Genomic DNA, 12,488 nt, shown 5'->3' with positions numbered 1-12,488 from the left:
TTGTAGCGAAGAACTGGATTGAATCTGGCATCGGAGAACGTTCCCGGCCGTTTTGCTGGTTTCATTGCATTGGGGACCGTTTGTCAAGGCGACGCTACAAAGTCAAAGCGACTCTACACTGTTCGACGGATGAACGCCATTTGGTTGACAAGCTCTTTGCATTTGCCCGGTCGAAGAATGCAACGGCAACGCACACGATTTGTCATAGCAAACACACATTAAACATTAATTCGTTTACCAACTGCCAAAGGGGGGGAAACCCGAATCACTTACGGGGCCGTAAAACGCAACCATCGCCGTAAAGTGCGTGTCCACCCCGGGACACCTTCCAAATAGGCGTTAATGTCTAAGCTCGAAGGGTTCATGTTCTAGCACGCTCTCAGTACTCTCTTGTTTGAGTTGTCTGTGTTCGGGTGACTTCAGAATAAAAAAGGCGAGTGTCAGCACATTGAGATTCTTAATTTTAAGAATTTCAGGAGTTAAACATAGTTCCTATTAATTTTTTTCCGTTTTACACTTTATTTAATAGTTTTCTTTAGTTCGTTGTTTATTCTTAATTCCTTTCTATTCATTTCAATTTATCTCCTTTTGTCTACTAAAGCTTTATACAGTAAAAATGAATCCAATTTGTAAATTGAAGTTGGAAGAATTATGTAAGTGTCTATGTTTGAAAAAGCGTTTAAAATTTTATATGAGGTTTTTGAACTTTTCTCGGCCATCAAATGATTTGTTGTTGAACTATGCAAACAAAAAGAGGAACCATTATCAAAGAGCAGCAGAAACGACAATTCTTTGAAATGGATATTTAACCGAATAAAATTGAGTTCGGGATGTTTGGCAAATCCAAGACGAGATAAAAATTCTTTTGTCCCCTCGTTAGCATATTCTGACCGTTGACCGCGCGGCTCATCATCACAGTGTGCGGTTATGGTATGAACGGCCGGCAGTGGCGGTGTTTCTTTCGATGTTTGGCTGCCAACTCGCGGGCTGCGCGGCAGCTCTGCGCGGATGCGTGAGAAGAGTGTCAACAACTAACAAAACAAAAAAAAAACAGTCCCATCCTGCACCTCCCTCCTACCCCTCGTCACAGGTAAGTTCGGTGGCGGTGTTGTGTCCTTTCGCCGCTAATGTATCGCCGCTCTGAACGGCGGTGACGACCGACGAACGCGTCCGCTTGTATTAACACGACGCCGACGAACCCGAACGGCGAACGGACCTGATCACCGCGGACCGGGAATGGACTTGTCTGATCGCCGCCGATCGCTATCCGGCAAATGGGGAAGCGGTGTAATATATTTCACGACTCATTTAATGCCAGCTTCTTAAAGCGTTGTTTGATCGATAAATATTTGACCGACGGTAAGTGATTGTGTGCCACGGTCCTGGGAAAGGTGATGGCGATCGCTATTTTGCTCATTTCCGTGCTTGTCATGATTCAGAACGCACTTCATATTAACCGTTTTGAAGCATAGGACAATCACTTGACTCAGCTCATGAGTGTTTTTCACTCATTCTTCAAGCTCGTAAACCTTCCTCACATTTTTCATACAAATTAAAGGCAATTTATTCGCTACAAGAAAATAAAAAACAATCTCATTGATGATAGTCTGCTATAACTACTCTTAAAGTTTAATCTATCTTCGCTTGACGATGCCTCCAATCAAGTAGGAACCTCGCTGTAAATTTCCACCTAAAACATATTGATCATATTCTGTCAACAACAACAGTAAGCCGCCGCTTTGAGGCATTCGGCATGAGCAGCATGGCAACTGTTACAATTGCCCCGATTGTCGTCGACGCACGCGTTCACTTTCCGCCCAACAATTGGTTCGGAGTCAAAAGTCGTCCCAACGGATGTTGGAACGAGTACTTTTGTCACGTGGGCGCGTGGATCGCCCGAGTCCATCCGTCGTCGTCCCTTGCTGACCGCACCAATGGAAACATATGTCCAGTAGTAACCCCGGGGGCCTCACTCTCACTCACATGGGGGCGGATCGGGCGTGGCAGCACCTAGCTCGAACATCTAATTCCCCCACCGGGGCGGGTGGAAGCGGGTGGTAGAAGCGTGCTGTTAACATGCAGCCGCCGCCATTATCGCCACCATCGCGGAAGCGCAGTGAAAATGCCGGGCACCGGGCGGCGAACGGAAGGCTCAATGTCTGACCACCAGATGACAGTTTTCAAACGGTATTCACACCATAAAATTGTGTCGAGTTTTTCGAAAAGGACCCGGGGCGCTGGTTGGGCCACGGGGAGGGTGGCGGATACGACGGGTGTCGCAGATGGTCGGACCTAACCGCTCTCGTCCAGCAACACCGTTGGTCGGCATTAAGGCTTTGGTTCGGGGCTTTGCGGCATTGGAAAGCCGCTGCCACCGCTGGGACGCTCATCCTAACACCTAATTAACGTGGCAGTCGGAAAAGTGGTCCACGTTTGTGCTCGAAAGTGGGGAAATGGCTCAGCATAAGCATAAATAAAAACAATCAGATAATAGACTGTTTTGGTAACAGAATCGCTGCGTGTAAACTTCCCGTAGTATTTGTCCTTGGGCGTTTTCTCATCAGCCCATGTGTTCTTCTTTTGGGACAGATTGATATTTATACGCCCTTTCCGATTCGATGATGATAAGGAACCGACCTTTTTTCTCGAAAGGAAGATGCATCACGGCTACGTCGACATTTGTGCGGGTCCCATCGGTTTGAGAACGAGAGCTTGTCGAGAGTGGGCTCTTACATTGCCTACGAATGTCGTGCGTTTTTACTAATCCATTCTCAGAGTTGGGACAACAAGATTTTGCCGCAAGCTATCTGAAGCTTCCTGATGACCATTAGACATTGATAAGATGCTGCGTAAAATAGATGAGAAATTAGAGTGGATTGAAATGCGTTCAACATGCAAATACGGAATGACGATTTCGTCTGTTCTATCGGTTTTAAGTGTTTATTATTAGCTATTTATTGGCAGCAAATGTCATTCTAGTTGGTCTATCATATCTTACAATGAATATATTGCTATTACTTTCTCAATAGATGTGGTTAAGATGTAGTTCAATTTTGAGAAGGTCTTTGAAATGAGCACGTCATTCACTAAAACCTTTACCAAAAGCGGTTCTACCTATGAGCGGACTGAGCGCCCCGTGTTTAAGGATGTCCCGGGTTGAAAACCACCAATATTCATTATTTGTCACTTACATTTTTCACTTTTGGATATGGACAGCGAGCGAAATGCATAATTTTTCTTGTTACTTTTTTGGTAAACTTTGATATTGGTTCTTCTTCTTCTTCTTCTTGGCGTAACGACCTCTTGATGCCTGCCCGTTAAGGGCTTACGAGACTTGTTTCCCTGTTGTACGTGGATAGTCAGTCCTCTCGTACAGGGGAGGGTCCGGTCTCGGTTGGGATTCGAACCCACGCTGTCGATATTGATTAAACATTGTAATTTTCAGATTTAAAGCCTTAGTAAAATATGTTTTCTTTTGCCTAATTCCGGTCTAATCTTTCCATTTGAAGTGTCTAGAATGCAAAAGTTTGTAAGGGTAGCCAAGCAAATAGTTTTTTCTCAGCGCAGTTCAAATGAACCAAAGGATCTAGTAATTAGAGAACTTTTTCAAATATATTGGGCGTCCATGAAAGATCATAACATAATTGGTGGTTATTTGAACTTTACATAAAATACACTCTATAAGTAATACAAAAAGTAATTTCGAATAGACAATTATTGTGTTAGCTTGGGTTGGGATTTTTAGGCCGTCATGAACAGCTAGATACGGAAAGTTAGGGATTTTTTTTTATTTGTTGAGATTACTAAGCTGAATATGATGATTTTCAAAAGTTACATGTAAAACAACAAGCAAATAGTGGCTAAAGAAAAATGAATAACCTATCACGTCATATTGTTGATGAATTTATAAAATGATTGATTATGATTGAAAATCCATTCTGCATCGAAATCCGAACGGAAATTATAAAACAAATCAAAACGGTTTTAAAGTATACCATTTTTTTAAATTCTTTTCCTGATATTTTCCATGTAGATCAATTAGCATTTGTTAAATAAGATATGTATTCGAATTTACAAAAAAAACGAATATGTTTTAGAATTTACTGCTAATGATAAATGTAAAAACTATTTTTCAATACTGCAAATATGCAAATTGATTAAAAGCTCTTATTAAACAAATAAGATTAGCTTAGTTCATTGGTATAGAAATATTTAGGGTAATAATTTTGAAATATAAAGACAAATTCCGTATGTTAATAATCACCTCGTTTGTGTGCTTGTGTTAATAAGTTTCGTTGTGGATAAGACAGTGGCCTAGCGGTTTTTAATTTTTGTCATAAGCTCACTTGTGGTTTTAGCACCCGTTTTTGAGTAGCTTACAATTTAATATTCTTTGAATTAGGTATCTTTAATTAATTAAATTTATAAAAAAGAGAACATTTAAGAAAATACTCATCCTCCCAAACAGTTCTTTGTTTCCCCCCCATTTGTAAGTTGTTCCGTACAATTAAATATTCATCATTAACCTATTAGAAACACGGGTAAACAGTACGGAAATGCACATTTCAGATTAAGTGAGCCACCGGAGTAGGAGAAAACATTCAGACGAATGCTAATCTTTATCCAATTAAAAAGGAAAATCGTGAACTCGTGTGCCACACCAGCGGCTTGGGCAAAAGGGCATGGCATCGAGCTCATTCAGATCCAGCGCTGAGGATGGCGAAAGAAATGCAAAATCAATGAACAAACAGCGAGAAGAAATGGCCACCGTCGCAAATAGACTACTCGCCGCCCGGCTGGGAACGAACTGGTTGACTGATATGCAAATCGTCAACTGGAGAAACGAAAAATCTTCCGCTCTTTCGCAAACCATCAGAACTCCGGAGAACCGAAGGACAAGAAAAGAACAGTTCGTTTGGCGGGAAAAGGGCTGGTTTCCGCGGGGGCCCGGACGGCGCAGTGTTTAGCGGGAGAAATATCACCAGAACGGCAGAAAGCAAGTTGACACCCCCGGTGCCATTTCCGGTGGGGCGTTACCGGGCGGATGGGTGGGCAGGATGCGCCAGGAACATCAATTCTGAAGAAAATGACAACCATCCAAACGGTCGCTGCTGGGAGGAGAGAGTAGGTGGCAGGAGGATGAGATCCGAAGGTCCTGCCGAATGGGGCGGGAGTGAGGAGGGCGGCGCAACCATCACGCTTTTGGTTGGCGAGCTGGAAATTGGAAATCATTTTCGGGGCACACCGTGTCGGGGCAATCGTCTTTGGCAGGTCCGACTTTGGAGTTCAAAGTTGTAGCCGTTTCGTGATTCTTTGGTTTTGTTTTCAGTCCGTACCTTGTTTGTGTTTGTGTGTATGTTTTGGGAGTGCTTCCTTAGTTCCCTTCGGTAGAGGAACTTTGCTTCTCAGTTTCGCTCCTCGGGGGGAAGGGAGCTCGGGGCACGCTTGTGACAGGCGGTCGTTTGTGAGCTTTATATGAAATCCTCCTCTTTGATGTTGCAAGGTTCGTTTTTTTTATTATGCCGTTCGATTTGGATGGCAGCGAAACGATCCTCCTTAAAATTACAACAAAATTAAATTCGCTCGCTGAAATAAAAGCGCCATCCCCGGCCATGTCATTTAGTTTGATTTGATCTTGGAGATGGAAGTTACGAAGAGTAAACGAACGGATGGCAGGAAAAAATTCGCTTGCGCGCACACACACAAACACACACACAAAAAGGGAACACAAAATTCATGGCAGGACAGGCAAGACACTGGACCCGCGCTGCACTCGAGCCCCGGAACTGCGCCTTGAACGCATGTTCCTTTCGGGGGGATGCGGGAGAATGGCACGGGATGAGACGGGAAAACACCGGGGAAGGCGCTCGACTGCCGGGGAAGGTTGGCGAATGTAACGAATTCCCGGATGCCGTACAAGGCGTACCGAAACGCCATCGGTCGGTGACAGGAGGGAGGAGCAAAAAGCGAAGGAAAATGAGGTTTCCATTCCGTCCGGAGATCCTAATGGACATTTGGAACGCTCTTGGGAGGTGCACTGTCTTTCCGGACCAGTGGGGGGGAGGGAGAGGGACCGAGATTCGTGGGAGGCCTTCGGGGAGGGTATTGGAGTGACGGCGGTAGCATAAAGCATGAACACAATACAAACAAGATACGACGCAGCATAAAGAGAGGGACCCTGACCCCGGGCCCGCCGCGGACGATTGCTGCTCGGAAAACAAGAAAACAAAAATCGCGAGGAAAATACCATTTGAAGACTGAACAAAAAACAAACGGAACGACAAAAAAAAACGAGACAAACCGATTCCTGAAACGACGACTCCGCAAATGGGAAACGGCACCGAAAGTGTACGAAAAGCGTACCCAGTTTGCTACATTACTTTTGTTTTTATTGTAAATTGGTATCAAATAAATTTAATCAAAGCGTAGAATGAAGAGTCAATTTTTCTTTCCCGCTCTTGACGTCGGAGGCGCTTTGATGATGGTCGCCGGAATGCATTCGGCGTAATGAGACGCAATCTCGGCGAATGGCCGGGATCGAGCAGCAACGGAGGACATTTGGCCCGCTTTAGCTTCGGACATTCGGATGGGGGTTCACTAGCAGACACTAAAGCTGAAGGATGCTGAGTAACTGGTCGGTAGATTATCTTTACGATTGGAGTTTTGTGTTCTTGTGTGCTTTTGTCACTGAGACTATCAACAACAATGTTTGGCATTTAAATAAAAATCATTTTCATTATTCGTGCATTTGTTTAGGTTACTAGAAATAACTTAACTAGACTAAATATGTTCTTTTTAAGCTTAAACATGTTAAGTCTATGGGTTAAAATGGGTTTGCTTCAATAAATAAAGAGTAATAGTTGAATGGAATTAGTTAGTAGTAAATTCCAAACACAATTTCTTTTATTTATTACACCACAGAACGTCCACCATTTGTTGTAATGAATATTCCTTTATATTGGGGGATTGTTTCAAATTGTATTTTCAAGCGAGAACTATATATTATAAGGGTTGCTACTATAAAATGGAGCCTCCAAAAATAGAGTTCCTTCCTCTATCCTTTATATAAAAAAAGTTCCTTGATTCGATATGATATTACGTTAAACAAGCGTAATGTATCTGGACTAGATTTTTGACGATAAACATGTTTTGAATTTGACGATAAACATGTTCGAATTCAATTTGGATGTGTAGTTACATGCCTTCAATACCGTATGTAAGTGATATGATTTTTTGAATAAAACAACTTACGGTAAATAAATCATTCGAGAGCAATTGGGATTTTTTAGTTCATTATTCCATTTAATTATTTGCTCATTTGGGTATGCATGAACCGATTTGTACCAATGAAGCTGTTCATTAAGATATCAACAATTAGTTTTAAATTACTGCCTTGAAATAAATGTAAAAATTAGGGAATTTAGAAATATAGAAATTTTAATGCTATTCAATTCCTATTATTTCCCATGTGTTAATAAACATTCTCTCACTATAAAGTATCTGTGAAAAACAGAATGCTCATCTGTTTCAGTACGTACACCTTTTGTTATTATAACAGTTGTTATCTTCACCCATTCTGCCGCATTCTGTGGAACTGACGCCTGTCGGAATATATTTGTCAAGTTTATGATCACTTCAATTAGCAGGAAACGGGAGCGTTCCGGAACGTCATCCACCGGCGTTAAACCTATTACACTCATCGGAGGGAACGGAAGTCTCTTGTCCTTTGTTTCCCCCGTGCGGGCAGAGTGGCATCAACGGTGGAATTAAAATCTCTCTGCTCCCTGGCAGGAGATCGAGGGCGAATGGTGGGTTTTGGCAGAGGCATCATTGCGTAGGAGAGATAAGATTATTACGAGCCAACAGAATGAACGCGAAACACGCGGGAAAAGATGGCATCATTAATACCGAATTCAATAATGCGAATTTCTGTACCACCGTGCGTCCCGCGTCTGGCACTCCCTTTTGGCCGTCTCCCGCAAGGGGTTCGTTCTCCCGATGACAGTTTATTAAATGCGCAACCCCGAAAGTCGATAACCATCCGGTGTCAAAAGCCTAGCCCGCCCTAGTTCGGTGTTTCGCTGCTCGGAAGGATAAGCATAGGATGTGCGCGTGGGCACGGCATAGGGGTCACCCCGTTTTTCCCGCCCGTCCCGGTTGCGGAGGAATCGGAGGAAAACCTCACACCAGCCGAGTAAGGATGTGTGTGCCGGGGTGGCGTTCCACGACCTTCCCGTTGAAGTCGAATTTGTCTACCAACGTTTTTATTTCCAAGCCCAACGTCCGGAAAGGAGGGAGCAGGAAAAAGGGATAATATACACCAGGGGGATATGTTGTGCCCTGCACTGAATTGGCCGGAACCGAATTGAATTGAATTGAATTGTTCACGTTCACGAGAGGCAGGAACCGGCAAACCGGCAGCAGCAGCAGCTAATAATAAATAGGGAAGATTTTCTATCGCGAGCAACTTAAGTGTAAGTAATCTGTTATTCTGGCAGATAACGCCAAACAAAACAGGCCTTCCCGCCGTTGTGGGACCAACCCACCCACACCCGCCGGTTGGCCTTTCGGGTGAAGCGGAGACGCGTTCCGTCCGGTGCTCCGCGAACAACACCCGAAGCGATAGGGATTTGAAAATTGAACTTCTCGCTGGATACGCGTGGAAACTCCGGCGGTTGGCGCAAAATAAGTAAATTCGTATGTATGAAAAGTTGTACGCTGCGGGATGCCATTGTTCCTGAGGGGATGTTTTCATATTCCAACCCCTAAATTAATAAACACCATCAGTGGCAGCTTTTGCACCACCCGAGAAACGTCCCGGGATGGGGACCGGCGCGGGTGGGAGGGGGTTTTGGGCGGGGGCCGAACTTTTCCGAGCCAGATCAACAACAACAAGCCAGCGCGTTTGGATGAGTGTTCATTATGGCAATCGGAGTAATAACAATGTCCGCACGACGACGGGGGAAGGATGATGAAGCGACGTAGTGGAAGGAGGGATCGGGAGGAGCTGGAGCTCGGAAAACCTTCCCCCGAGGGGAGTAGACACAGGGATGCACTGGCGACGGGCGGTGGCGAGTGTTTCTTTTTTCGGTGGTGAGATAAAATTTGCATATTTCATAATGTTAAATTAGACTTTTTACGCTTCAGCTGCCGCTCCGGCTTGACGAGGATTGGAAAAGGAAAATGTAAGGGGAGGCCGGGAGGTGCAGAGAGGGGCTGCCGCGGGGTTGCATCCAAGATGGGTGGTCGAGCGTTTGAGCGGCCGGGCGGCGAACAGGGATGAATGAACCGAAGTTCGGAGCCTAATTTGGAATACGCCGCCGTAAAAAATGTAAAATGGCGTAGTAACGGGCAGGTTTGTGGCGATGTAATTGGTCAGGATACGGCACTGGCCGTAATGCGCGCGCGCGCTCGCGTACCGAAACTGAGGAGGAGTAGGAAATTTGTTAGTCAAAGCGCCAGAAACCTCCTTCTCGATGAGGTTTTAATTATTTTCGGATGCCGCTCGGTTGTAAATGATCGGCGTTAATGAGGAAAATGCGTTTCCGGTTAAAGCAAAGTACGGGGGCGTAAGGGTTTTGGGTAAGGGGAGGGAGTAAAATTAGCGGGAGCTGGAAGCTACTTAGCATGGATGGAGCAGATCGGATTAACTTTTTTGTCTGTGGTTTCGGCTTTCGGGATTGATGGAAAAGGTAAAAGAATGCATTAGAGCTCACTTGTTGGAATACGATGATACTAGAAAATGTTGTAAATTTCGAATGAGACTGAACATTACTTATTCCCAAAAATCAAGTTACTTTTAGAAATAGCTTTTAATCTTTACAGCTGACGTGATTTTAATTATTGAAAAAGGAAAATAAGAATACTTTTGCTGAATTATTGAACCGGCCACAAAATAATTTAAAAAAATGATTATCAATCCGTATCCATCTTCATAACTTTAAGGTGTGTAAAAGTTTAATGTGTAATTGAATCAAATCAATTTAGTTAAAAATTTTCACACCTTTACACACTTAAGGTGTTTCGTTTGAAGAATTTCAACCAAGTAAAAGATTGAAAGAAAGAAATTATCATAAACAGTAGAAAATACCTAAATAGAACTATTTTTTTCTATTAACGAAAGTTAAAGTAAAAATGAATGATGATTTGTTATAGGATATGAGTTTGTAAATATAAGGATTATCCATCCCTAACCATCTAACTTTAACCATTCAAATAAACAAATGTCTGTTGTCATTAATTAATCAATTAATCAATTTAATTAAACTCTATACTCCACCTTTAGTATTTCTTTTGAAGAATGTCAACCAAGTAAATGAAATTTATCAGAAACAGTAGAAAGTGCCAAAATAGATCTTTTTTGTGCCAGAATAGAATAGAATAGATTTTTTTTTCTATTCATGAAACATAAAGAAAAGACGGATGAAGGTGTGTTATAGGAAATGAGTTGCTAAATATGCAAGGTAAAGATTTTCAACTGTACATAAAAACATAAATTAGAAAAAGGCCCACAGGTACAATGTCAAAATAAAAATGGATTGGAATTAAAAATATATTTTCTTATACGTGGTTTTGTAAATTTAAACATTAAAAAATTGTACAATAACTCAAATTCTTTCAATTTGAACACTAGCAAAACTCTTTTAATTTAAACTAGAAATAATTCGTCGTGCTTAACAGATCTTACAAACTTGTTAAATTTAAAGAGAGCTAATGCACACGTTCAATTTTCTCGTTACAATGTGAAAACATTTGTCATCACAATCAATAAACGTCCGCGACAGTGCCCTTCGTCGCCGCGCGTTCTCCCGAGGACCACACGCGCAATTGCCCTGATCATCATCATCCTCAACATAATCATCACCGGTCGGCCGGTCGGTATGGTCTCATCCCGCTCATCCGCGGGGTGTTAACATTTCGTGACGCGTTTCATGCGTTGGGCGCTGCGCACGAAGTGCAGCACGCGTTGGTTATTTATTATTTAAATTATGTTTGTATACCGTCGCCAAGGGTTCGGAGGATTCGAGGACACCGGTCCCGGTCGGCCTTAGTTGTCGCGCCGTGGTCACGTGTCAATTAGTTTTAGTTGTGCAATTGAAGCCTCTTTAAAGTAATGACGGTCTTTGGCGGTGGGTGCGGGGGGGTTGTGGGCCATTTGAAACGGGGAACGAGGGTGGATTTTAAGCGTCTCACCAAGGACCTTTCGAAAACGGAAGCCGTTGGTGATTTTTCCCGCCCAACGAATCGAAACGAATCGACTTTTCCGAGTCAGAATCGGATCAGCGCTTAACGATCAGGGCGCGTGTGTCCTGCGTGGTAAGTGCGCGCGTGTGTGCTTGTGTGTGTAATGTTGTTTTCCCAAAAGGAACCCCGTACGTCGGTTTCAATTCAGCGCGCCCGCTGCGTCCCTACAGGTCGTGCGCAAATATTTGCCTTGGAAAATTTATCATCCACGGCGACGGATAGGGAAATTTCATGGGAAGCGGTTTTCGGTCACAAATCGGCGATTCCTGCTCGTCTTGCTTCCTTTTCCCCCTTTTTCCCGTCCGAAAACTTTCGCTCTTTCATTTTTGCTCTTTTTGTGCAACGGATCCGAAAAGGGGTTGATTCTCTTTCAAAAGGATGTCTCGGGATGGGTCTTAGTTTTTTTTCTTTTTCAACACAACAATGCGGCATGCGAGCTTGTGTGTGTGTACGTGTGGATGTTATTAATGACACCATCGTCGGAAGTGGCGTGTGCGATTCGGGTGTCGGCAATCTATTCCGGTGTTATTAGCCTCTTCTGTTATTTAAACATGCCACAACCGGATAATTTTTCCGGCGCGGAACACTGTGTGAGACGAATTTTCCCACTAACTACCCCCGGAAGGAGGGACACCGCACGTCGCGAAAGTTAGCCCGAACCGTGAATGGGTCCGGCTGTGTTTACGGTTGTTTTGGCTCGTTCGGTGCGCGTCGTTTCCGTCCTTCCGGTTCCTTCGCCCGTGGGGTGCACAGAAGAAAAGGAACAAAACAAAACAGCACGGCAAGGACCACACTTTAACCACATGGGTGGCTTTCCTTCTTCACCCGCGCCCAAGAACAAAAAGACAATAGCATCCTGCCGGCAATGGAACACCGGATGCTGCAACGAGGCTGGAAATGATGCCCGCAAACACCGGCGGGGCACCGAAGGTGCAGATTTATTTTTCGGATCTTTTATTTTCAAACCAAAAAAAAATATCTGTTCGTAATGACCTTTACACTCGCGGGGCATAAAAATAATTTCATTATGCAGTTTGTTTGCACGGTGTGGCGCAGTTTTGGACATTTGTCAGAAAACTCCGCTCGGCCCCGGGAGGGGGTTGAGCGCTGATGAAGAGGGTTTAATAATTACGACGTGCCATTAACACGATGTGCCTGTAGAGTTTTAACTAAACGACTGTGTTTATGTGCATTTGGAGAATGAATACATGCATCTGGGGAAACATTTGGGAAAGTGGATTTAT

Source organism: Anopheles coustani, chromosome 2 (genome assembly GCF_943734705.1).
Source record: "Anopheles coustani chromosome 2, idAnoCousDA_361_x.2, whole genome shotgun sequence".
NCBI classification, from domain to species: Eukaryota; Metazoa; Arthropoda; class Insecta; order Diptera; family Culicidae; genus Anopheles; species Anopheles coustani.
This window is presented reverse-complemented; position numbering follows the sequence as displayed.